This window comes from Saimiri boliviensis, chromosome 8, assembly GCF_048565385.1.
Source record: "Saimiri boliviensis isolate mSaiBol1 chromosome 8, mSaiBol1.pri, whole genome shotgun sequence".
Lineage (NCBI taxonomy): Eukaryota > Metazoa > Chordata > Mammalia > Primates > Cebidae > Saimiri > Saimiri boliviensis.
The window spans coordinates 126345200-126372662 of record NC_133456.1 but is presented as its reverse complement, the minus strand read 5'-3'; the positions used below and the strand labels follow the sequence as shown (position 1 = coordinate 126372662).

General features: G+C 40.9%; 1 protein-coding gene across 25 annotated transcripts in view; it reads left to right on the top strand.

The window, feature by feature from the left end:
* The window catches only part of PARD3 (par-3 family cell polarity regulator), an 838158-nt gene that overhangs the window by 282361 nt on the left and 528334 nt on the right, over window positions 1–27463 (top strand). The gene's annotated exons all lie outside the window — the stretch shown is intronic.

Genomic DNA, 27463 nt, shown 5'->3' with positions numbered 1-27463 from the left:
ATAATTCTACAGTGTTAAGTATTTCATACAATATGTTAACGCTTGGGTACATAGTTTTGTCTTTCAGTGCCTATGGGTATATGTTTTATAGCTACACAGGTTTTAATTAAGATGGTTATAAAGTGGTTTGTTTAGTTAGTCTCATCTTCTGTATATTTAAGGGTGTTTTAAACAATTTTTTTGTAAGGAGATTATAAATATTTTTTCTGTTGAGAAGTGCTTTGAGGGCAGTGCTGGTGTTTGGCCTTAACACCTGAGTTTGAGGGACATGTTACTTTGAAAACTCTACCCCCAGGTTGCCTGTTAAGTTCTTACCCTCGCACCTTGCCCTTTTAGATTGGGAATGTTGAAGTTTTGGTTTGAGATGAACGAGTCGTGGAAATTTGCTTGATTCTGGAACAGGTGATCAGCTTGCAAAGATGGTAATGTGGGCTGGATAGGTTATTGTTCAGTCAGGTAATTAAATAAAAATCCGATGGGGGAATCAAATAGCCGTTAACACCCTTTCTGTCTTTTGAAGAGGGAATAGCATTATGCCTGTTGGGTTTTGAAGCTGACGTGATAGAAGACTGAAATTGCTGGGCGTGGTGGCTCATGCCTGTAATCCAAGCACTTTGGAGGCCAAGGCGGGTGGATCACCTGAGGTCATTAGTTCAAGACCAGCCTGACCAACATGGTGAAACCCTGTCTTAAAAAAATAATAATAAAAATAGAAAAATTTTTAAAAAAAGACGGAAATTATGTCTTGAGAGGACCCCTTTTTCCTAAATTCTTTGGCTATTTATTGAGTGCATGAACTCAGTACAGGTATTGTGAGAACAGAAAGTGTGAGGAATTGCACTTGCCTGGGCTTGTAGTAGTGGTTAATGGTGAACTTTGGCTTGATACAGCCTCTTAGTGTCTCTGCATCATGGCTTAACTTCACTAAGCCAGAGTTGCTCCGGTGTAAATGAGAATAATAGTTACTATATCCTCACATTACTGTAGGAATTAAACAAAGTAAATGTATGGATGTTGTGTGGTACAGCAGGTCTTCATAAATACTCTCGTTTTTCTTTGTTTTCGTCCTTTATTCTCAAATTGTCACCTCTACAAGGTTAGGACAGAGTTTCCCAAACTTGAGTTGGCATTAGATTTCTGGGCTCCAGTCCCAGAGTTTCTGATTCAGCAGGACCCGTGGGGCCTGAATATTTACATTTCTAACAGTTCCCAGGTGATGCTGGTGCTACTGGCAGAGACCACACTTTGAGAAACTCTGGGTTAATGTATTACAAAGGCAGGTGTTATTTTGAACCAGTAAGTTATGACCCTTCCTTTATAAACTCCCTGAATAAATAACATTTAAGGTGGGCAAACTTGATATTATATAGTACAGTATGCCCCAAGCAGTTAAATTTGAATTGTTTTTGATTATTAAGGAAATTTAGAGCTAGAATCACCTAGTTATCTCAGAAATAGGATGATTTAGATTTTTGAGGATTTTGATAGCACCTGAGTATATACATTAAAATATTGGCTTAATTGTAATGAAAAGTTGTTAAATAAATGTTTTCCTTGGGTGTGGACACTGCGTGTGTTTCTACTGAATTTTATTCACTTAAAACATGTTTCCTTTTTTTCAGAAATTTTGAGTACTAATAGATGGAGAATTCAAAAAGAAAAGTTAGGCTAGGAGCCTTTTACATTTATTTTATAGCTTCCTGTGAAAGATCTGCAGAAGCCGAGCTCTTTTTAGTGGCATGATTTCTAGCACATGCGGAAGATAGCTAGAATTGTCAACCAAGTCTTGTTGTGAGTTGCCAGTGATCTGCCATCATCTGTGAGAATTAAGCTTCACGGATGTAATTTTCTTGATGAGTGCCAGACAGGAGCAGGTACTGAATATATGGTGTTGACATACTTAATTTAGTGCTTTTTCCACAAAGCTATTACATTGACTATTAATTGGCCTTCTGATAAAATTTCAGCTTAATGCAAATGATGAAAAAATGCATCCTGGGATAACTAGCTGCTACTTACGAAATTATTCACATGCCCCGAGATCTCATTAGTGACAGTACGCATACCCACATTTCTATGGTCTGTAATTAGGGGTCTTTTAAATATAATGACTAAACTTTATCAGACTGTGATTAAATATTTTTGAAAAAAATTTCCAACGTAAGACTTTATAGTTTGTTTTTCTGTTGTTTAGTTGCACATTTTCCACAGTTTGAAAAGCAAAGAGGAGCTTATATTCCATTCTTGACACGCTCTGGTTTTCCATGATACTTGCCTTGCGTGCGAACAGGTTGCATATGGGGAGCTGAGCAAGAAATTGACATCGCGTTATGGTTTACATAAGCATGCTTGGTGAACAGCGAGTGGATTTCGTCATTTCACGGTTTGGTCTTTTTTCTTCTTCTTTTCAGTTTCCAGTCCTCTTCTCATTTATCAGCTTATGTGTTAGGGTTTTAAAAAAATGTTAGTCTTTTATTTATGTTAAATGGAAATGAGAAAATCCTAAATTTTTGATTTTTATTTTTTTGGAGAACAGGGTATTGCTCTGTTGCCCAGGCTGGAGTGCAGTAGTATGATCATGGCTCGTGGCAACCTCGACCTTCTGGGTTCAAGGGTTTCTCCCACCTCAACCTCCTGAGTAACTGGGACCCTCCTGTCTGGCTAACTTTTTTTCTAAATTTGAATAAAATTATTTTTAAAAAATGAGTCAGAATATTCCTTATGGATCCAAACCAAGTTCATGGATGTAAATAAATGTTGAGTTCTTTTTACACTTTCATGTCATTTTAGAATTTTTTGAGTCAACTCTGACATGTAACTCTTTAGCGTGTTCTAATGGCTTGAGTGAGAACTGTGTTAAAGTTCTTTGTGCAAATAGTAAGGATTAAACAAACATTCTGAAGAACAGTGAGTTTATTCCCAATATGTGTGTCACAGGAATGTATCACTTTCTGGTCAATGATGTGTACATTATGATGCCTTGTTCCATCTTTTTAAAATCGTGTGACACAATGCTTGATGCTTTCTTTAGTTTTACAGTTCTCTGCAGTGAGCACTTATGATATTTTATAATCGGGAGAAAAATATTTGTAACCATTTTTAACAATGCCCATTAAGAGGCTACTGTTACATTTACTTTGTAAATATTATCAGACTTTACCTAAGGCAAAGCCCATATTAATCCATAAATGTTTTACGGGAGTGACCACCAGATGGGGTGAAGTAGCAGGTCAGTCAGTGGCCTCTAATTTTTTTTACCGTCTCCTATAATGCAGTTTCTCAGCCTCTGCACAAATGACATTTTGGACTGGATTATTTGTTGCCGTGTGGGACTGTCCTGTGCATTACGAATGTTTTGCAGTTTCCCTGACCTGTACTATTTAGAGTCTAAGTCAGGGAAATAATATTGACCACAGTTGTGACAACCAAACGTGTTTCAGACACTGCCAGTATCCCCTGCGGGCAAAACTGCCCCTCATTGAGAATCACTCTCCTAGAGTAAGAAATACATTTCGCTTGGTGGCCCAGTGTGTAAATGCATGAATGTGTGTGCACATACACACCAAACAACCTTACTGTTTAAAGCACACATTGATATTTTCTATATTTTGTTTCATCTGTTAATTCCACGTCTTTTAATTTAAAAATGTTTGTGAGGATATTTCTCTGGATACGGTGATTCCTGTGACAGTTAGTGTTCACTTTAAAATGTACATAGATGAGGCGGGTGTTGCTTGCCTGTAGTCCCACCTACTCAGGAGGCTGACGCTGGAGGATCGCTCGAGCCCAGGACTTCAAGGCTGCAGGGAGCCATGATTGTGCCACAGCACTCCAGCCTGAGCCACAGAGCGAGACCCGGCCCCACCTTCCCACCAAAAAACGTATATGGCGTAAACATGAACCGTTTTGAATCTGTTTAGGTTTTCCCAAAGCGAGGCATACCGAGACTGAATAATATTGCTTGTTCTGGGCTCTCTGTGGACGGGATGTGTCGTGATGAATACGTATAATACTGGCTTAATTTTAATGAAAGTTGTTAAATAAATGTTGTTTTCCTTGGATGTGGACACTGCATTTGTGGACACTTAACAATAGCTGCAGTGGAGGCACCAGCAGTTCCCAGGGTCTCGTCCCTGTAACCCGACACGTCACGCACAAGGCAGGTCTTCTGAGGAGTGGTGTAAACATGTCCTGAACATGTTTACACGTGGTGCTGTCAGCATGAAAAGGTTGTTCCTTCTTGGGCTTCAGGGTTTTGTACAAGGTTGAGATGGAAGGCTGCCTATGAATTCAGAATTCGTTTGCAGAGGATTCACATAGAATGAGAGAGTTCTGTTGTCCCTTCAGGAATAGAGATTCTATCTTGGGACAGATGGCTTTCTGCGTCTCATACTGCAGATTCGAGAGATGTAGATTTTCATTTCTCCAAGGGAAACATTTATAGTTTTAGGTACTTAAGCACAACTGGAGGTCCGTCCCTTCTCTTTGCATTTGTTTCTTATACAAATACCGTGTGTGAAGTATCAGTTATGTATGGGATGAAGGTTTCTCCTTAGGCAGTAAATAAAACATCCTCCTCACGCCTTTTTAAATACCGTGTTAAGATTGAAAAGAAACGTGGTTTTGTCTTCTAAAAATCAGTCACTATTTCCTATATTGTTTTCACAGTATGGCTTTATGGAATATTTTGATGATTTGATTTTTTGAATGGCTTTTTGTTTTTGCTTTAAAATTTTACCTGTATCTTAAATTAAGGATGTTGGATCTTGAAAAAGTTGCTATGGTGACTGTATGCTTAAGCTTGATGTCTCCAGTTCAGAAATGGATCTTTGTTCTAAAATTTCATTTTATAATCTATTATTTGGAACATTATTTTTTCACGGAAACAATATTGCAAGTAATAGTTAGATTCCAGACTAAATAAAAATTATTTATTTATATCAGAAAGTAAAAAAATTGCACCCCCGTTCCCCATCCCCCTCCAGACAGGATCTCACGGTGTTGCCCAGTCTGGAATGCAGTGGCATGATCCTGGCTCACTGCAGCCTCAACCTTCCCAGGCTCAGGTGATCCTCCCATCTCAGCCTTTTGAGTGTTTGGGACTATAGGCACGTGGCCACCATGCCTGGCTAATTTTTCTTTTTCCTTTCTTTCTTTCTTTATTTCTTTTTTTTTTTTTTTGTAGTGACAGCATTTTGCTATGTTTTCCAGGCTGGTCTTGAACTCCAGGGCTCAAGCCATGTGCCCACTTAGCCTCCCAGAGTCCTGGGATTACAGTTGTGAGCCACAATGCCTGGCCAAGTAAAGGAAACATTATATACTTATATCCTTATATTTATACTGGAGTAGTCTCCCCCTGCCCCTTCCAATTCCTCTCCTTCAATGAATTCTCATACTAGAAGAAGAGGTTTAGTAGATAGTATGTTTGGCATCATTATTATTATTTTTTTGAAATACAGTCTGTTTTGAACCACAGGGTGCTTTGGAAGATTTGTTCATTCCTTCAGCAGATAGTAAATGTGTACCTACTATGTGCAAGACACTGTTCTAGGTCCTGGGATGCAGCAGAGCAATCCTGCTCTAATGGGTGCTGTTGTTTGACAGCATAGCCTGTAATTCAGTGCCCTGGGAAGCAGGAGTCAGGCAGCATGAAGGAGCCTTACAACTGCCTGCCACTTATGGCCATGATCCTGGGAAGGGACACTGTGGCTCCTGATGCTTCTGTTCTGAAGACTCTGACTCCCCATTCCGCCCTCCACGCTCAGTGTGGTTTTCTGGAACTCCTTTTCTAAATATGAAGATCTGGAAGGTAGTAGCGTATCCATTTTTGTCTTCATGGTTACAAGAGGACTTAAAGTGATAGTGCGTTAGTAAAATGTTTAAAAGCCACTCTCAGCTGAGGCTGCAGGAATGGGGACTGATTTGTAGTGTTGGCGGATTTCTGTGGTGTACACACTCCCACCCTGGCCTATTTCAGGAAGCCAGTGGGCTGTTCCTGAGTATGGAGTTGGAAAACACCATCATACACTTTCACATAGTGTTTCCACCATGCAGGTACAACAAACCGAGGACAATCCAAGGCCACACAGAGTAGTAAAATGCAACGCAGTAGATGATAGGAAGTTTTCCTTTTTTTTTTTTTTTTTTTTTTTTTGTGAGAGAGAGTCTCCCTCTATTGCCCAAGCTGGAGTGCAATGGTGTGATCTTGGCTTACGGCATCCTCTGCCTCCTGGGTTCAAGCAATTCTCCTGCCTCAGCCTCCCGAGTAGCTGGAATTGCAGGTGCCCGCCACCACGCCTGGCTAATGTTTGTATTTTTAGTAGAGAAGGGGTTTCACCATATTGGCTAGGCTGGTCTTGAACTCCTGACTTCAGGTGATTTGCCTGCCTTGGGCTTCCAAAGTGTTGGGAATACAGGCGTGAGCCACTGTTCCGGCTGAGTTTTACATATTTATTACTTTTGCTTTTAATTTACTTAACTGTAAGTTTATATATCTTATTTTTATTTTTATTTTTTGGAGACAGAGTCTCTCTCTGTCACCTAGGGTGGAGTGCAGTGGCGTGATCTTGGCTCACTGCAACCTCCACCTCCCAGGTTCGAGCAATTCTCCTGTCTCAGCCTCCCAAGTAGTTGGAACTACAGGTGCATGCTACCATGCCTGGCTAATTTTTGTATTTTCAGTAGAGAAGGGGTTTCACCATATTGTCCAGGCTGGTCTCGAACTCCTGACTTCAGGTGATCTGCCTGCCTTGGCCTCCCAAAGTGCTAGGATTATAGGTGTGAGCCACCACACCCAGCTATATAGCTTAATTTTAAAATGATGAATGTGGTAATAACTGGCTTGCACAATTCCTGAAAACTTAAGAGTTCTCACAAGCCACTCTTCACTGGCTCCAGCCCTCATCTGGGAGCACCACAATACTTTACCTAAAATCATTATGGCTGGATGTTAGTCCGAATACTGAGATGTTCAGATTTTAGGCAGGTAATCTGGCATATGTGTCATAAAGCCTCCTGTGATGTCTGAGGCAGAACCTTGTAGTCAAAATTTTGGTATTTCTGTAGCAAAACACAAATATTCACCAAGTAAGTAAATAAGTACTATAAATAATCTTGGATGGGTTCAGGGTTGCTTTTGCTGCCAAATGTACTTCTTACAAACTTATGAATAAAACTTCATTTCGAGAGTCATTTGATTTTGGAATTGCGGAGAAGGCATTATTATGAACCTGTGTCATTGTGTTTGCAAGTCAAGGTTGGTGTTCCAGGTCTAGAAGAAACTATGTGTTTGTTTTCTCAAAATGGGAGGGAGAAGAAACTCAGCTGCTCTCCTGCTTGGATCATTGGTGCCCCGTGGGAGCAGCGCCTCACCCCTGCGTTTGTGCGGTCTCTTCTTCCTAGAAGGCTCCTGTCCTGGTGACTCTTTCACCCTTCACGACTCATCCTGTTCTTCGTTCTTTCTGCCCAGCTTCTCTGGCCTCCACTCCTCGCCCGGTGCTTCATGCCAGATCAATCTGATTTTTCTTTTCACACCCTCGGTTGGTGTGAGACCCCCCCCCTCCCCCAGCACATACTTGAAAGAGTGAAGTGAAACTTACAGTTACCTCTGAATAAACATCCCAGCACTGGAGCTGCATTTCTTAAAGTGACTGGGATCTTGGCTTCTGTGTCTTGGCAAAGCTTATTGTCTTTCAATTTCTCTGATTGAGACAAGTTACAGTTTAGTCAGTCATCACCCATATTTTTCTATACCTGTTGTAGCCTGTATATCAGTGAGTGTATCTCTGAGGGATTTCACACTGGGGACAGAGCCAGCTGAGCCATTGCCTCCCAGAGTGGCTGTATGTGCTAGGCGCTCTGATTTCTTGATGTTCCTGTGGTTTTTAAGATCCCATTTGGAATATTTGATGCTAGGAACTCTAAGTTACCACATTGAGAGGTTTTTCTTTAGTATTTCTTTTTATGACTGAGAAACTATAAACAAACATTTTATTTTATTATTTTATTTATGAGACAGTCTCACTTTTGTTGCCCAGGCTGGAGTGCACTGGCATGATCTCAGCCAAACAATTCACAGTCTTGTTGTGCAGTATTCTGCTTCGTTCATTTGTTACACTCAGGGTGAGGTGTCACACTTTGTGAAGTGATTTTTTTTTCCCTTGTCATTCGCCACTTGCCTGAGTGTACTTCCCTGTCTGACAGTATAGAATCAGGTCCGTTTCTAGGTGGCAGAAATTTATAAATAATCTTTTTTTCCAAAGAAGAAGCAACAGCTTATTAGTGGTTTGTTTATATGAAGCTTGGTTTTATTTTTAGGCAGCCTGGATGTTAATTGTCTAATCAGAGTTGTGTTTCACTGTAGATACTCATCTGGTCATTGTTTGCATTTCTGTTTCCCTTTGTTTCGGGCTGGTATCGAAAGACCTAAAAATTGATTTCAGATGTCTGAGCAATGGCTTTTCTTTGCATTTGCTGTCATGTCTCCTTATTATCATGGTCTGTGGGGACCGGTGTATGAAAGCGATTTTATCGTTAGAGTGGCTCCCGTCTCCTGGGTCAGTAAGACATTTCCAGTAATTTCTGCGGTTGCAGAGGTAAAGTTGTTAGTGGGAAGTGTGGACCCCAGTGTAGTCGAGGTGTGGGTTGGTTAGACTTCGAGTCTGTGAGCACCCACTGTCTCCTTGGCTTTGGGAGATGCATCCTGGTGGCTTCTCTTCTAGTACTGCTCTTACTTCCTTGTATGTACTGGCTCCCTCATTCTTAACCACAATTTTTTTTTCTATTTTTAAAATTTTCTTTACACAGAGTATAACTCAATTCAGAATTGACCAGGTCTTCAACGGAAGGAATCAAAAAAATTAGAATAGGGGCCAAATGTGGTGGCTCTGTTATACTGGACCGAGCATAGAAAGTCAACACCAAGACAAAAGTATGCCAAATTGCAGGGTCTTTATTGCTGGCGGCCACGGAGTACTCGCGTCTCTCCAACCCGTGGCATTGAAAGGAGGGTGCCAAGACTTTTTATACCCGAAAAACCACCTTGGGAGTGGGGGTGAGGAGCAGGGATGGGGATGAAAAGGCTTCAGACATTCTGAGGGCTAGTGGATTCTGTAAATGGCCTCCTGGGCGGAGGGGAGAGCTCCGGACATTCCAAGGGCCAGGGGACTTTTGTCATTCCGTTTGTTACTTAAGTGGTTTACAGAAGTCAAGGTAAACATTAGTTTACACATTATCTGGGTAGGGTGGAATTCACAGACCTTAGTTACTTATTACAAGTCACAGGAGCCAAGATGGCGTCGGTTAGGACTGCTTGGTGTCACATTAGGGCCACAGAAAGCAGTTACTGATAAGCAAAGTTAAGCAGCTTTACATAGTGATTATTTTGCAGAGCAAACTAGCAGTTTTATTTACAGAAGCCAAGGCCAGCAGTTATGGTGAGCAGAATGGGGCAGCTGTTACAACTTAATTTTGCAAAACAGCTTTGTCTTGTAAAAAAATGGCATTGCTCAGGTTCTAACTTTAGGCTAGCTATGTTACAGCTCATACCAGTTCTTTGGGAGGCCAAGGTGGGAGGATTACCTGAGGCCTGGAGTTCAAGACCAGCCTGGGCAATACAGTAGTGAGACCCTGTCTCTACAGAAAATTAAAACATGAGCCAGGTATAGTGGCATGCACTTGTAGTCAAAGCTACTCTGGAGGCTGAGGTGGGAGGATTGCTTGAGCCCTGGAGTTCGAGGTTGCCGTAAGCTTAATCACACCCACCGCATTCCAGCCAGGATGACAGAGCGTGACCTTGTCTCTTAACAGAGAAAACTTAGGATAGTATTTTTCTGTTTTATTTCTAACTTTGACCCCTATTAGGTTTATCACTGAAGTCCTATTTTTTCTTTTGCTCAGTTACCCGCCTAGGGGCCTCATCACTTTTTCTTTGAGTCTTTTGGTTATAATTACGATTATGTTTAAAATTAACTATGTCCCTCCCAAGGTGCTGACCGTGTTGATTTCTGCCTAGAAGAGCAGGGTGATGAGTCATGGCTGCTGTGCCAACCTAGAGGGCAGGAGGTATCACTGCAAAGGTTTAACCAAGAACGGTGAGAGCCACATTTCAAGATTCCATACTGGTGACTGTGTTCTGGTGTGGGCACTGTCCACACTAAAGATTATGTTTTCAGGACCTTCTGTAAGAAAATGTGATGGTCTTTGGGGAAATAATGATTCAGTACTGTATTTCCTTGTAATATATTTATATAGGCTTTACGTAGTGTTTTTAGAAAACTGAGAGATTAAAGATAGAAGAAAGAGCTTAGGACCTTCCCCACTTGGATACTTGCACCACCACGCCCAGCTAATTTTTGTATTTTTAGTAGAGATGGGGTTTTACCACATTGCCCAGGCTGGTCTTGAACTCCTGATCTCAAGAGATCCACCTGCCTTGGCCTCCCAGAGTGCTGGGATTACAGGTGTGAGCCACTGCTCCTGGCCGATAATCTCTCTTGACACTAGTTCTCTTTGAAGTCTTGCTTTACATGGAAACTTGTGACGCTCTTTTTCCTTGATGTGACCATCCTTGAATGACCCCTCTACTTGTTGGCATTGATATGGGTGTGTGCTGGACATGGTCAGGGTCTGCTCCAAACTGGTTGCTTCAGGTGTGCCTGGGCGGTTCCGACTCTTAGAAATGATGGCAGACCATAGGCAAGTAACTAAGCCCTCTAGATTTTCAGTTTCCCAGGGCTTGAAATGGGTACGATAGTAACACTTTTTCTATTTTATGGATTAAAGGAAATAACATATAAAAGGCCAAAGGCAGAGTATTGGTAAGAAATGCCAGCCAGTACCATTAATGTCGATATGATTGCTATTGTTGCTTCTATTACTGCAATCATATATATATGTAGCTGGGATTATAGGCCTGTGTCACCATGCCTGGCTGAGTTTTCTATTTTTAGTAGAGCTGGGGTTTCATCTTGTTGGCCAGGTTGGTCACAAACTCCTGAACTCAAGTGATCTGCTCAGCTCGGCCTCCCAAAGTTCTAGGATTACAGGTGTGAGCCACTCTGCCTGGCCTGCAATCATATTTTTGATATTCTCATGTTATAACTTTCTTCCTGTTGATATAGAGTGATTGAATTTTGCTTTAAAAAATACTTTCAACTTTTATTTTGGATTGAGGAGATACAGGTGCAGGTTTGTTACATGGGTATATTGTGGTGTTGAGGTTTGCAGTATGGATGATACCTGGGTAGTGAGCATAGTACCCAGTAGGTGGTTTTTCAGCCCATGACCTCTTCCGTTCCTCCCCCTTCTGATAGTGTCCAGTGTCTCTTGCTCCCATCTTCACGTACAGGTATACTTAAAATATTGCTTATATTTAGGTTCTGCCTTTGAACATTTATACGGTCTTTCACTGAATAACATTTTCCTCAACAGTGCTTTGCATATAGGATGATGGTCCCATAAGATTATAATCCCATATTTTTATTGTACTTTTTCTTTGGTCAGTTACGTTTAGATATGCGAATACTTGCCATTGTGTTCCAGTTGCATAGGGAATTCAGTACAGTGTCATCTTGTACAGGTTTGTATCCTAGGAGCAATAGACTGTCACGAAATAGCTTAGGTGTGTAACAGTCTATACCTTCAGCTTTATGTAATATGTTCTATGATGTTCACACAACAATGAAATCACCTAACCTCATTGCTCAGAACGTATCCCTGTCATTAAGTGATATGACTGTATCATAAAGTAGAAAAATGGAGAACAACTGGAAGAGATATTTCAGTGTAAAAATAAAGAGAGTTAGAAGATATTCAGAAGAAATTCAAACTCTGCTAATATGTAACTTTGTAATATCAGAGTGGTGTTATAGAATTGAGGACATGCTTATTGATATTTAAATGAATCTTAGAAAATGTATTTTTTTCCCTCTAATTTCTCTTAGAGCAAGGATCTATGAATCTGCCGAAAGTATATCCAGAATGAAGCACCTCTGTGCCTGTTTTTATGGAGAAAGTTCATTCGTAGCTTTATTAGACTAACAAAGTGTTCTATAAGCAGTGCTTCACCATGTGGCACATAGCAGGCACATGGTGTGAACAAAAGAATAAATGGAAATGAAACTGATCATGAGCCTAGCCTTATAAGCTGGTACAAAGTCATATAATCAGAAATCAGAGTTACAGTAAAAGTGTACTTGACCCCTGAACAACTTGGGTTTAAATGGCTTGGGTTTACATTTACATGGATCTTTTTCCAAAAGTATATTGGAAAATTTTTTGGAGATTTGGCACATTAAAAATTTTAGGTGGCTGGCCGCGGTGGCTCATGCCTGTAATCCCAGCACTTTGGGAGCCTGAGGCGGATGGATCACGAGGTCAGGAGATCGAGACCATCCTGGTCAACATGGTGAAACCCCGTCTCTACTAAAAATACAAAAAATTAGCTGGGCATGGTGGCGCGTGCCTGTAATCCCAGCTACTCAGGAGGCTGATGCAGGAGAATTGCCTGAACCCAGGAGGCGGAGGTTGCAGTGAGCCTCGATTGCTTCATTGCACTCTAGCCCGGGTAACGAGTGAAACTCCATCTCAAAAAAAAAAAAAAAAAAAAAAAAATTTAGGTGAACTTTGTTGCCTAGAGATAATAAAATTAAGAAAAATTTATGTTATGAATGTATAAAATATTTATCAATGTTCTATCATTTACAACCATAAAATATATAAAAATCAATTATAAAAAGTTAAAATTTATCAAAACTTAAACAGAGCGTACATGGTGCCATTTGCATTTGAGAGAAATGTAAACAGACGTAAAGATGCAATATTAAATCTTATCTGCATAAAATTGACTGTAGCACAGACTGCACTACTGTGGTAATATCATCGCCCTCTCCTGTTACTTGCAGTGAGCTCAAGTGTTGCGTGGGTCTGCTTAAAGTGCTGTGTGATGTTCATCATCTCCTTGTGAGCAATTTGGCTTCCCAGGAAATTGCATATCACAATAAAAAGTAATTGCTCTTGGTTCTCATGCATTTTTCATCATGTTTAATGTGAAACTGTAAACCTTGAATAACACCAAGGGACTGATACAAAGTGCCACTAGTGATGCTGGAAATGCTCCCAAAAAAGGAGAGAAAAATTATGACATTACAACAAACAGTTGATATGTACCATAGATTGAGGTCTGCAGCTGCTACGTTTGCCCACCATGTCAAGGTAAATGAATGCAGTGTAAGGACGATTATAAAAAACAAGAAAGGAAATTCATAAAGCCGTTGCTGCAGGTATGCCAGCAGGTACAAAAACCTTGTACTTTTGGTGAAATACCTTTTTATCTCATATTGAAAATTCAGCCTTTATGTGGATGCAGCATGGTTAATGGAAAAGTACTTGTAGACTAATGTGATTTGAGAAAAAGTGATGTCATTATTTGACAGGTTAAAGCAACAGGAAGGTGAAGTCTTTAAAGCTGGAGAATTTAATGCCAGCAAAGGATGGTTTGATAATTTTTTAAAGAGGTTTGTTCAGCTAACAGAAGTATTAATAACTTCTGCCAATCAAGAGGCAGAAGACGAGTTTCCAGATGCAGAATCATTGAGGAGAAAGGGTGTCAGCCTAAACAAATCTTTAATGCAGCCAAAGTGCTAGAAAAAATCCCAACAGAAGATATTTATTAGTAAGGAAAAGGATCAAGCACTTGGATTGAAGTCCAGAGGCATAGGCTAACTCAGCTGTATTGAGCAGAGGCAGTCATGACGGCCTTCATCTGTGAAGTTGCTAACCCCTAATCCTTGAAAGGAAAAGATAAACACCAGCTGCCAGTCTTTCGATTGTGTAACCTAAAGGCCTGGACACTGAGAACCCTTTTTCAGATTGTTCTGTTGACACTTTGTCATTGAACACAGGAAGTATCTTGCCAGTAAGGGACTGCCACCTTTTAAAGTTCTTTTGATATTGACACATGCTCCCTGGGTACCCAGAACCCCAGGGGTTCAAGGCCTTGAAGTGGTCTAGTTGCCTCAACCACAGTGGCTCTAATTTGGACCTGTAAGGCTCATTACACACAGTACCCTTTTGAAAGGATGATCGTTACTGGGGAAGAGAACACTGATAGAACATTATTAGGAGGGTTTGAAGAATCACACCACTGAAGATGCCTTCCTTGTGATAGAAAAAGCCGTGAAAGCCAGTAAACCCCAAATAACAAATTCCTGCTGGAGACAACTGTATCCATATATTGTGAATGACTTCACAAAATTGACAACAAAGCCAGCCAAGAAAATTATGAAAGAAATTGTGGATATGGCCAAAAAATATGTGGGATGAAGGATTTCATGTATTGGTCTCAGAGAAATTCAGGAGCTTATAGATACCACAGCTTAGGAATTAATAGGAAATAATCTGATGGAGATGAGTGTTTCCAAACCAGTGTCTGTGAGGAAGAAAACAGAGACGAAGCATTGCCAGAAAACTGAAATCACACTGTCTGGCAGAAGGGTTCTGATGATTCGAAACTATTTTGGACTTCTTTTATAACATGAATCCTTCTATGATATGTGCACTGCAACTAAATCGAACAGTGGAAGAAGGGTTGGTACTACATAGAAATATTTTTAGGGAAATAAACAAGCAAAAAGTCAGAATTGTGATGTGTTTCTGTAAAGATACAGAGTGCGCCTCTCTCGTCTGCCTTGCCTTCCACCTGCTCCACCTCTTCTGCCTCTGCCACCCCTGAGACAGCAAGACCAACCCCTCCTCTTCCACCTCATGAAGATGATGACGATGAGGACCTTTATGATGGTCCACCTCCACTTAATGATTATTAAATATATTTCCTGCCAAGCTTGGTGGCTCAGGCCTGTAATCCCAGCGCTTTTGGAAGCTGAGGCAGGTGGATCACCTGAGGTCAGTAGTTTGAGACCAGCCTGGGCAATGTGGCGAAACCCTGTCTCTACTGAAAATACAAAAATTAGCTGGGGATGATGGTGCATGCCTAGCTGCTTGGGAGGCTGAGGCAAGAGAATTGCTTGAATCTGGGAGGTGGAGGTTGCAGTGAGCCGAGATTGTACCACTGCACCCCAGCCTGGGTGACAGAATGAGACTCCATCTCAAAATAATAATAGTAATAAAAGTAAAATATATATTTATATTCTTTTCCTTATGATTTTCTTAAATTTTTTTTTTTATTTCTCTAGGTTTATTTTATCATATTGTAAGAATCCAGTATGGAATACATATAACACACAAAATTGGTGTTAACTGTTTCACGGTAGTGGTTAGGCTTCCAGTCAGCAGTAGGCTTTTGGTAGTTAAGTTCTTGGGGAGTCAAAAGTCATACTCAGATTTTGAACGTGTGGAGGGGTTTGCAGCACTGCACTGTTGTAGGGTCCCCTGCTTGGCAGCACTGAGGTGATACTGCACATGTGTCCTTGTCAGACAAAGAGCTCACGGCCTCCCTCGGTGCTGAGCGCTGCAGATCCGGCTCCTCGGTACTTTCTTTTCCCCAGTTTTACGAAACTCTGTTTCCTTGATTTTATTTATATTCTTTAGTCAGTTCTGAAAATCCGTTGAAAGTGGTTTGGGGGAAGGGCAGAGGAACCCGCAGTCTCAGCAGTTACCCAGGATTTGGTTCTGATTTCCGTGAGTGATTCACGTTCAGATTAGGGTTTTTATTTTTTTTTTTCGAGACGGAGTTTCGCTCTTGTTACCCAGGCTGGAGTGCAATGGCGCGATCTCGGCTCACCGCAACCTCCGCCTCCTGGGTTCAGGCAATTCTCCTGCCTCAGCCTCCTGAGTAGCTGGGATTACAGGCACGCGCCACCATGCCCAGCTAATTTTTTGTATTTTTAGTAGAGACGGGGTTTCACCATGTTGACCAGGATGGTCTCGATCTCTCGACCTCGTGATCCACCCGCCTCGGCCTCCCAAAGTGCTGGGATTACAGGCTTGAGCCACCGCGCCCGGCCAGATTAGGGTTTTTCATTGAAACCTGTGGCTTCAAGGATACCTACGTGCGGATGCCACACACAATTACAAGTAGTTAGCCTGGAACTCTCCTTCGTACCACGGACTCCCATCTCCAGCTGTGTCCCAGGAATTGGATGAGAGCATGTGGCAGCACTCCCACATGAATGCATCATTTTTTGTCTTTGTGCCTGCCTTCTGCCCAGCCACCCAAACTACAAACCTAGACACCTAAAGTCTGTCCTCTTCCTTCCTAATGGGACCCACCCACCACATACCATGTCCTTTTAAATAAGTCTTAGTTCTGCACTCGAATAATTATACGTCTTAATTGTCTTTTCACCACCTTTCCATTAGCCTAGGCCCTCATGACTTCTTCATTATTGGACTAATGAGTGTTTACCCTTCTAGTCTTTCTCCATACCCCTAGAAACCTCATGCAGAATAAATGCAAATTAAACTGCGGTGTGTTAATGATACCCACAGTTTTCAGCATGAAGTCTGTGTGGCTTACCTTAGTACCTACTGTCTTTCATTTTCCCCTCTTGATTACCTCAGTCTCTTGAAACTTTCTCAAATATTAATAACATTTCTTAAAAACTTGCTACTTACAGGAAATATCCTAAGCAGTTTTTCATGATGAAACGAAATTTATAGCAAAAAAAAAAACAACAACAAAAAAAAAACAACCCCTATCACTACCGAGCCCAGAGAAGTGAAGAAATTACCTAGGGCCACACAGCTGGTGAGCTGTTTCTTTGAGGCTGACTCATCTTCAAGAGCTCATTCAGGATTCGCAACCTTGTGGTAATAGAGTGGAGTTCCCAGCAAACCACAGGATAAAGTCTCTCCATCTCCATTATTCTGGGTCACTTGTGTGGATGTTATCTAGGGAAGCAAATGAAGGCAAGTAGAGGCTTTGGTTTTCCTCAGAATAGATTTTCTTTAAAACTTAAAATTTCAGGCTCGGTGCAATGGCTCATTCCTGTAATCCCAGCACTTTGGGAGGCCGAGGTGGGCGGATCACGAGGTCAGGAGTTTGAGACCAGCCTGGCCAACATGGTGAAACGCCGTCTCTAGTAAAAATACAAAAATTAGCTGGGCGTGGTGGCGCGTGCCTGTAATCCCAGCTACTCAGGAGGCTGAGGTGGGAGAATTGTTTGAACCCGGGAGGCGGAGGTTGCAGTGAGCTGAGATCTCGCCGCTGCACTCCAGCCCGGGTGACAGAGCCAGACTCGGTCTTGGGGTGGGGAGTGGGGAGGAGAGAACAAACTTAAAACTCTTTGTGCTTGACTAAATCCATTAGATGGCACTAATATTTACCTTCCAGAAGATTGGCATTAAATTTCAGTATTAAAGTAATTTGTGGATTGGGGAAAATATTTAACTTGTAAGTTATTTCTTTCACCTGTCAAATATGGAGGCGAAAGATAGGCACACAATTAGTGTTTATTCTGTGTTCAGTTTTTTAGAAACGTTGCTAAACAGGTTATACTAGTGAAAAAGAATTTTATTATTTAGTTACTTTTTGAATAAACCTGCCAGGTGATTAAAATGAGCCTAATTTAATCAGCATTGTATTGCATACTGAAGATAATTAAGGCTAATGTCAAGGACACCGTTATCTCTCCTTTGTAGAAGGTGTTGAAATAATGAGAGTAGCAAAAAAGGAGTCAGAAAATGTTTGAAGTTTTTCATCTGTGCCCCTGGGTGGATATTTAAAAATCACACCCTTCCTTTTTGCATACAAATTAAACTGAAAGTCATTTTGTATTGTAACATTAGCCTTACATTTTACAAAACAAGTTTATTGAACTTTGATGTTTCGCTAATACTGGCTTGTGGTTGTCAGAATGAATTTGAACTTTTCATTGTGTATCATCTTTTCACCTGAACTTTCATTCGGAATTAAAGTGAACAGAAGTAGTGGGTTTGATACATCTTTTTTTTTTTTTTAATTGCATTTTACGTTTGGGGGTACATGTGAAGAACATGCAAGATTGTTGCATAGGTACACACATTGCAGTGTGGTTTGCTGCCTTCCTTCCCCTCACCTGTATCTGTCATTTCTTCCCATGCTATCTCTTCCCACCTCCCCACCTCCCCATCCCTCCCCCATTCCCCCCAACAGTCCCCAGTGTGTAGTGCTCCCCTCCCTGTGTCCATGTGTTCTCATTGTTCAACACCCGCCTATGAGTGAGAACATGCGGTGTCTGATTTTCTGCTCTTGTGTCAGTTTGCTGAGAATGATGATTTCCAGGTTCATCCGTGTCCCTACAAAGGATGCAAACTCATCGTTTTTGATGGCTGCGTACTATTCCATGGTGTATATATGCCACATTTTCCCTATCCAGTCTATCGTCAATGGGCATTTGGGTTGGTTCCAGGTCTTTGCTATTGTAAACAGTGGCTGCGATGAACATTCGTGTGCATGTGTCCTTATAGTAGAATGATTTATAATCCTTTGGATATATACCCAGTAATGGGATTGCTGGGTCAAATGGGATTTCTATTTTTAGGTCATTGAGGAATCGCCACACTGTCTTCCACAGTGGTTGAATTAATTTTACACTCCCACCAACAAAAGTGTTCCTATTTCTCCACATCCTCTCCAGCATCTGTTGTCTCCAGATTTTTTCATGATCGCCATTCTAACTGGTGTGAGATGGTATCTCAATGTGGTTTTGATTTGCATTTCTCTAATGACCAGTGATGATAAGCATTTTTTCATGTTTGTTGGCCTCCTGTATGTCTTTTGTAAAGTGTCTGTTGATATCCTTCACCCAGAATCTCTGGGACACATTTAAAGCAGTCCCTAGAGGAAAATAAATAGCAATGAGTGCCCACATGAGAAGAAAGGAGAGATCCAAAATTGACACCCTGTCATCAAAATTGAAAGAGCTAGAGGAGCAAGATACATCTTAATTTGAAAATAAATTACTGTTACAGCAGCGACTCCGAGCTCGACTTTCTTCTTTTCTGAATTACTTTTCTTCTTCAATATCTACCCTCCCCGACTCCAGCTTATTCTAATAAAATCATCAGAATTCCTTTATTCCTTTAAAGTAGTTAAACTGCTCTCAGTTTTTCTTGTGATGCTTTTAGATGGAAGCTAAGTTGTCGCTGAGGAACTTGTTCAAATTGTGAAGTCAGCAGGTAAAGGGATTAGGAACTCCCAAGTGAGTCCTCTATACAAAGGGCAGGTTGCCTTGGAAACGAAGCTATTTCTTTGAGTTGGAAATACCATCTTGTCTTTAAATGCCAGGGATGGGGATGTGCTGACCCCTGCTGCATCATCTGGAGACCTAACATTGTGCAGAGATGTTTCCCATGACTTTGTGCACATCGCTTAACTACTTCCCCGTCCTGATGGATTGGCCGGAGCCGCAGCCACCTTTTCTTTTCTGGTGCTTCTCATTTTAAATACAATTTGCCAAATTTAGGACGACGGAAGTGATCCTTCAAGTTTCTATTTTAGAATGAAAAGTTTTCCACTACTGATTTCCAAAAAATGAAATATAAAGTTTACCAGACAATTGAATGGCAAGCAGTTTTAGTGATGAGTCATTTTTTAAAGTTCAACAATGAAATGAGTGATGGGTTGAGGAAGCCCAGCAAGGGAATGTGTCCGTTCTGTGAGATGGTTTTACCTGATGATAGAATTACCCTTGTTCCTGACGACATTGGATACAAACTGAAGCACAGAGCTCAATGGTACCAGTTGGTAGGAGGAGGAGGAGGCAGTTGTGGCTTAAGTGGGACTCGTACTTCCCCTCTTTCTAGACATTCATAACTTGTTGGTGGCATGGTGGGAGGGGCATTTGAGGGTGGTGTGTGGTGTGGAGACAAGGTCTCCCCATCCATGGAACAGGCCCTGGTTTACTACATCCAGCTAGCTGAAGAGGTATAAAGACTAGAAAGAACGGGCCTTCCTAACTAAGGATCTCAGCTCTGTTTTCATGGACTCACCAATGGAGGCAGACATTCAGAGGAGCAGGAGAGCAGGGCAGGCTTTTGCCTGGTGGTAACTGTCTTGCTGTGTTTCTGAGCTGTGGATTCACAGTGGCAGCTTTTTATGCTCTGGGACGTTACAGCTCAGGGACTGGGGAGACTCAAGGATGTGACTTATGCCTGGGGTGGAAGGGAGCGGTGGCTTGTGTAGAGAAGGAAGAACGCGGAAAGTATTTCACCCCCAGCTACTTGCTCACTAATGTTTCACATTGTGGTTGGCACTATAGGCTTCAATGGTGGTTATCATTTAATTGCAGTTGTGTGTGTGTGTGTGTGTGTGTGTGTGTGTGTGTGTGAGAGAGAGAGAGAGAGAGAGAGAGAGAGAGAGAGAGAGAGACAGAGACAGACTGACTTTGGTTTATCTCATTAAGACCTATCTGTTTCCTACATGATGATTTTTGACTAATAAAAATCTTTTGGCCTGGCACAGAGGCTCACTTTGGAAGGCCAAGGTGGTCAGATCACTTGAGGTCAGGAGTTTGAGACCAGCCTGACCAACATGGCAAAACTCTGTTGCTACTAAAAATAAAATCATTCGCCGGGCATGGTGACAGGCATCTATAATCCCAGCTACTCAGGAGGCTGAGGCAGGATAATTGTTTGAACACAGGATGCAGAGGTTGCAATAAGCCAAGATTATGCCACAGCACTTCAGCCTGGGTGACAGAGCAAGACTTTGTCTCAAAAAAAACCAAAAAAAAAAAAAAAAAAAAGAAAAAAAAAAAAAAAGAAACCCCACTTTTTTTCTTTTAGGCAAAATCCCTAATCTCCAGACTATGCGGACTGTGGTGTTAATTGAAAGAGTTACTATTGAGGGATTCTCTTATTTTTCATTTGTTATTGTAGGCATTTCTGAATACACGTAACACACAGGAATTGTCAAGCTAAATTGTTCACTGATGAGAACACCATGCTGTTGAACGCTGTTTCCTCTTAGATATGTGTATGTTGGAAGGTTGGCAGTGTGGCCAGGGTCGCACGTGTACCTATGGGTGAAGAACTAATATCACAAACCATGGGGCTAGAGCCTGAGGCAGGTTTGAGGTTGAGTCTCCTGGTACTGTGAGGGGAAGGTCTACCCACACTTTGCCGTTCTTGGCTTAACCAGTAGCAACATTTGCTAGTCTTTAATGTGTTCATGTTATTTTAGAATTCCTTTCTAAATTTTGGGCATTTTTTTTTTTTTTAATGTGTGAGCCAGAGTCTTGCTCTGTTGCCCAGGCTAGAGTGCAGTGGTACGATCTCAGCTCACTGCAAACCCTGCCTTCCAGGTTCAAGAGGTTCTCCTGCCTCAGCCTCCCTAGTAGCTGGGATTATAGGTGCCTGCCACCATGCCCAGCTAATTTTTGTGTTTTTAGTAGAAACAGGGTTTCACCATGTTGGCCAGGCTGGTCTTGAACTCCTGACCTCATGATCCACCTGCCTCAGCCTCCCAAAGTGTTGGGATTACAGGTGTGAGCCACCGTGCCTGGCCAGTGTTGGATCTTTTTTATCAGACAGTGTATACACTTCTTAAAATGCCGATGAAGCAAGGAATTAATCTTGCATACATAACGTTTAAAGTTTTCCAGTGGCAAGCTTGAGATTCCTGTTCTGTGGTGGTTTTTTAATGTATAGTTTATATTACTACTATTACGAAACATCGTTGGTCGAAATATATCCTTTTACTATTGTTTTGCTTACTCGTCCAGTTAAACACTAGCTCTATTTAAATGAGTTTTTGATGAACCATGCTAGCAAGTAAGGCTCAAAGAATGATTAAGAATTTAGTATTGTTGCTGTGTCATTAAAGTAAATTCAGTCATCAGAAAGCTTACAAATTGATTTTTAGTTCCTTTTCTTTGTGTCTACATAATAATTAGTTACTACATTATTGCATTTGCTTCTGAGATTATTTATCTTGCCCATTTGCCTGTCTTACCATGTTCTCTTTGAGGGAACACTGCATGTGTTGATGATAACATCATAACTCATGCCACTCGCTCCGGTTTGGAGTCAATCTATCTGTATGTGATTAGCCCATTTCAGAATGATTTTGCTCTATCTTACTGTGCTATCCTACTTTTTATTAATACTTCAGCAGTAGTGTGAGGTATTTGTAACCTCATGGCTGGGTACCAGTGGAACAGTGGCACTTGTACGGAGAGTAGAGCAGGAGGGGTTTATATTACGTTTGGCAGGTGGGTCAGCTAGCTGATGGCTGTACAAACTTGCATATTTTCATTATTTTCATTGCGGTTGTGGTTGACGTACTCAAGGCTATTAGTTCAACATAAGTCTTAAACTGGAAATCTAATTAGTCTGAAGGCTCAGTGGGTGATAGAGTGTATCACCCTGAGGGACAACAGAATTTAATTTCAGCTCTGAAATGTAAGCAACAGGGCTAGGGAGTATCATCGGTGAATATCTTCCACTGTCGTTTCCAGATGGAGTGGAACATCTCTATTAGGCAGGAGTGTTCAAGAATATGGTGTTAACTCTTGTGGGACAGGTCTCTCTTTGGCCATCGACAGGTAGAAGTTTATGATAGTGGTGGCCTCCTGAGTTGTTCAGGAAGCAGCGGGAATGTACTGCTCTCCCCTGCATGCTGTCTTGTTGGAAATGGCTCTATTAAAGATTGATCTCATTACTTTTTTCCTTATGTTGGATAACACACTATGATAATCTACACAAGCATGTTTAGTGTTTGGCTAGTTTTTCTTTTATGTGAGTGCCATAGGTTATCAAGTGTGCTTTATGGGAGACAAGTGTAAAGGAAATCTTTTTAAAAAAAGGGGTGGGGGATGGATACAGGGGAATTCAGAAGCTCAAATACTTGATCTAGTAATTTTTTTTTGGACATCTCTGAGTGAAAAAGCAGAAGAATTTAAATGTTTTGGTAGGTACGATCCTAATTATAGAAATCTGTAGTTTAACCTGTGGGAAGGAAAAGCAATTTTTGAATGAGAGATAGTTTAGAATTATACATCATGGAGCAGCCTCACTTTAAACTTAAAATACTTGTATCTCCAACTCTAGTTTTATTGTTAATTTTTTTTGAAACTTCCTGCATTGTGCTTTAGTTCTCCCATATCTGCTGAATGTTCTTTCTGTTCTGTTCTGTTGCATGTGTTCTTTATAGGCACATCTGCCCATGGCACCTGTCAAACACTCACTCTCTGTGTCGTGCTTCTTATTGACTAAGCTGCTGGATCTGGCTTGACTCATGGACGCTGCTCATGTTTCTTAGGTGAAGAGAGGGTCATGGAGGCATCTTCAAGTTTATTCTTGTTTCTAGTATTCTTCCACATGCTTTGTACTTTATGCAGTGCCAAAATGTGATGCCTTTTTAAAAGAATTAAAAGTCTTTATTTCATAGTGAAACAATTCCATATATTGACATTGAGTATCCAGTGACACCCATCCTAATTAACTTCCCTGGTTATATTTATCTTATACATGAAGAAAACATTGGAAAGTGAGAGACTGCTCACAGGGTGTCACAATAAAATGGCTTCTCAGGGTATGTGGAGTCTGAAGCTAGAGGTCTTTGAGATTTTTCTTAGACTTGACTTAAATCAGCTTTCGTTTTCCTGTATGAAGGTAGAATCTGCAGGTTCTTCTGATCCTTTTAAACCCTCTGTTGAAGACTGCATGATGGCATCAGGAGCATGGAATTGTCTGTGATGATCTTCGCTACCCTCAGATAGGTTCAGAAAAATTTTAAGTGATGTCATCAAGATTGCATTAATTTGGTAAATTATGGTGGGTTATTACCTTTGGCTCATCAGGAATGAACAGAATCCTATTCAGAGGCCTGCAGATGATCTTGGTGTTTAGCTTGCCAGTGAGCTGTGCTGTGGATGTTAGATGCTCCAGAGCAGAAAGATTTGTAGAAAATAGGATCTTTGACTTGATTTCCCATCTCAAATTCATTCTGCTGTTATTTATACACTAGTCAGATCCGTCTCTTTGGGCCTCAGCTTTGCTTCCTGTTAACTGAAATAATAAAAGCTACTCTGTGTTTCTGTGGGGCTCTCTGGAGGACGACGAAGGGCGTCTGTGGAAGGTCTTCATTTCGTGGCTCTATGTTGAACATGCATTTTCCAGGATGTTGACTTCCTTCCTCGCTCTTTTTCCCCTCACCACTCCTGTGTAGATCCAAGACACAGCGACTGAGCTTTGCATCGGTCTTCTTTACTCTTGAAACTGATTCTCATTTATCAGCCATCGCAGTATAATTTAATAAAAGCTCATAGTAAACGTGCTTATTGTGTTCTGTGAGTTGTACACATTATCTCTTTATTTGTCCCACATCTGGCAGAGCAAGGCGTGAGTGGCTGAAAACAATGCAAATTCATTACCCGGCAGTTCTGCTTCGCAGAAGGCTGGCATGGGTCAGAATGCCGTAAAATCAAGGTATTAACCATGCTCCTTTCTCGAGGCTCTAGGAGAGAATCCATGTCCTTGACTTCTAAATGCTGCTCACAGTCCTCGGCTCTTGACTCCCTTTCTGCGTCTTCAAGGTGGGCAGGGTAGCATTTCTCTGGCCATTATCACAGCTCTCTCTGGCCACAGCCAGGCGAAGCTCTTCATTTTTCCAGACTTATGTAGTTAGATCGGACTCCACCTGGATAATGAAGGATAACCTTTCCATTTTAAGGTCCTTAACCTCCATCGTGTCTGCAAAGTCCCTTTTGCCATGGAAGGGGACATTTACTGGGTCCAGGAGTTTGGGTGTGGATAATTTTGAGGGGGAACCATTATTCTGTCTACCCACAACTGCCATGCATTTTTCCAAATGAGGAAAGTAAGGTTTCGAGATCTTAGAGATACCACTGGATTTACAAGCATCTACCCAAGAAATAAGGTCAGAGCTGGCTTTGAACGTAGCTTTGTCTGATTCTCGATTGCTGTGAAGCTGCTTTGCTAACATGCGCTTGTGGGCTTTCAGCTCTTAATTTTACCCATTAAAGGGACTACCCTAGATCCAATGGTTTTATAAGCATTTCTGTGTGATGTTTCTATAACAGGTTTTCTGTTGGGAGGGGGTTCTGATGTTTTATAGTTAAAGTGACTTGTCCTGAGGTGAGGGGGATGGGGGCAATATTTAGAGTTTATTTATACTTGGGTTATTGTAGGTGTTACTCAGATTTGGCCTGTGTTTTCTCATGGAGACTTGATAGATGAATGGAATGGGAGAGAGTTTAATAATTATTGCAAGTAAAAATGAACTTTCAAAAATGATCTGCCTTGTGGACAGCAGTGAAGATTCCATCTGTTAAATAAGAATTTGAGTAACATTTCACAAATTTAAAAGGCATTTCCTTTACTTTTTGAAGGACATGATAGAGATTTTTAATATACAGTGTTTTTTTTTTGTGTGTGTGAAGGTTCTCATCTCTTTTTTGCTGTGTTACTATATGTATTCTTATAGAGTAGATTTTCTAAAATTATATGTCTTTCCCAGTTTAACACAAAATTACTTCATATCTGCACCTGTCACTTAAATTTTGGTTTAAAAGAAAGCTGTAGAATTGTGTGTTATTGGCATATTGCAAATCACCAACTGTGATTCTATAATGTTTTCTAAAAATGCCAGAGATAATTGTCGAAACTAATATATATGTATAAGCTCTTCCATCATGTGTGGCATTTAAAGACTCGTTCTTTACAATTTTCAATCTCCATTTTCAGTTTGCAGAAAGGACTTGATTCTTGAGAGAACACATCATTGTGAAAAGTTAATAACAAAACATGAATTTCATTTGCTTCCAATTAAACACCTAAATGTCAAAACTTAATATCTTCAAAATGCATATTAAGCCACACACCTTATGAAAAGTATGCTGATATTAAAATCAAGTGTAGACATCCAAAATCCTCGTGCAGAGCTTGAAATGAGTATTTTTAGTTTTTCAGGGCTGCAAAATTTTATTGCTCAACTGAAACTAAAATTGCATGTTACTAGGAAGATGGGCGTCCTACTTGGGCTGGGTTGTCAAACTAGGGACCATTGGCCAAATTTGGCCTGCTGCCTACTTTTATAAGTTAAGTTTTATTTAAATGTAGTCACAGTCATTTGTTTGTATGTTGTCTACGGGTTCTCTTTCATGCTACAGTGGGGGAGTATGAAAGAGGCAGTATGGATCACAGCTCCTAAAAATATCTACTATCTTAGTCTTTTCAGAAAAGGTTTGCCAGTTGACCCCTAATCTAGTGGTATGTCTGTGTCGCTAATACAGGCAGACACTTGCCAGTCAGTGTCAGATAAAGAAGCTGATTTTACTGCATATGGGTAATTTGGTGTATACATATGCATACCTTTCCATTTTTTGGTAACTATTAAGGACTTCTTTTCCCATTTATGTTGTTCATTATAAGGTTGAGTGGCCCACCTATTTATCCTACTGTGATTTTTTCATACAAGCTGCCCTGGTATGGTATGAACCCTGCTACTAGTTCTTCCAGATTATTTAATCAGCTGATTCTGTCTGTACCTCAGCTTTTCTTTGTTGTGTCATAAATGGATCGATGACATATAAACATTCATGGGAATAGCATTTATTCAAAACAACAAAACCATTTATAAAACAAAGGTTGTAATTTTGAGTCCTATTCACATTAGCATTTCTGTTTTTTACCTGAGGTGAGTATTGGCCTTGAAAAAGCTTGGATTGGAGGCAGAAGAGGGGTTTGCTTTGGCTCCAATCCTGGCTCTTTTCTTGGAAGGTTAAGCTGAGTTGCTAAGTGGGATTGAAGGGTGAATCTCCATGGTGACAGCCATTGTGGATCCTTAGAAGTTTTTTACTTTTTGTGATTTTATTTATTTATTTATGATGGAGTCTTGTTCTGTTACCCAGGCTGGAGTGCAGTGGTGTGATCTCAGCTCACTGCAACCTTTGCCTTCTGGGTTCAAGCAATTCTTCTGCCTCAGCCTCCCAAGAAGCTGGGATTACAGGTGTGTGCCACCATACCCAGCTAATTTTTTATTTTTTTTTGATAGAAATGTGATTTCATCATGTTGGCCAGGCAGGTCTTGAACTCCTGACCTCAAGTGATCTGCCGCCTCAGCCTCCCAAATTGCTGCTATTACAGGCATGAACCACCGAGCGCAGCCTACTCTTTGGGAGCTATAAGAAAAAGTATGTTAGTGTATTAAGAACTGTATTCGTTATAAGAAGACATAGAATAAATTTGTATTTTCATAGCATTTTAAAATACTATAACATTTAAAATTTGAAATTTGAAATAATTTTGCACTTCAGAAAAATTGGAATAACAGTTACAGAGCATTTCCCTATACCCTTCATCTATCCCTAATGTTAGCATTTTACATAATCATAGAACAATTATCAAAAGTAAGAAACTCACAGTGAGTCAGTTCTGTCAGCTAATCAGAGCTCATTAGAATTGGGCCTGTTTTTTCACTAATGCCCTTTTCTCTCCTCCCACTGCGTGTGGTTCACAGTCTTCTCAGACTCCTCCAGTTCAGTTTCCTCATTCTTTCTTT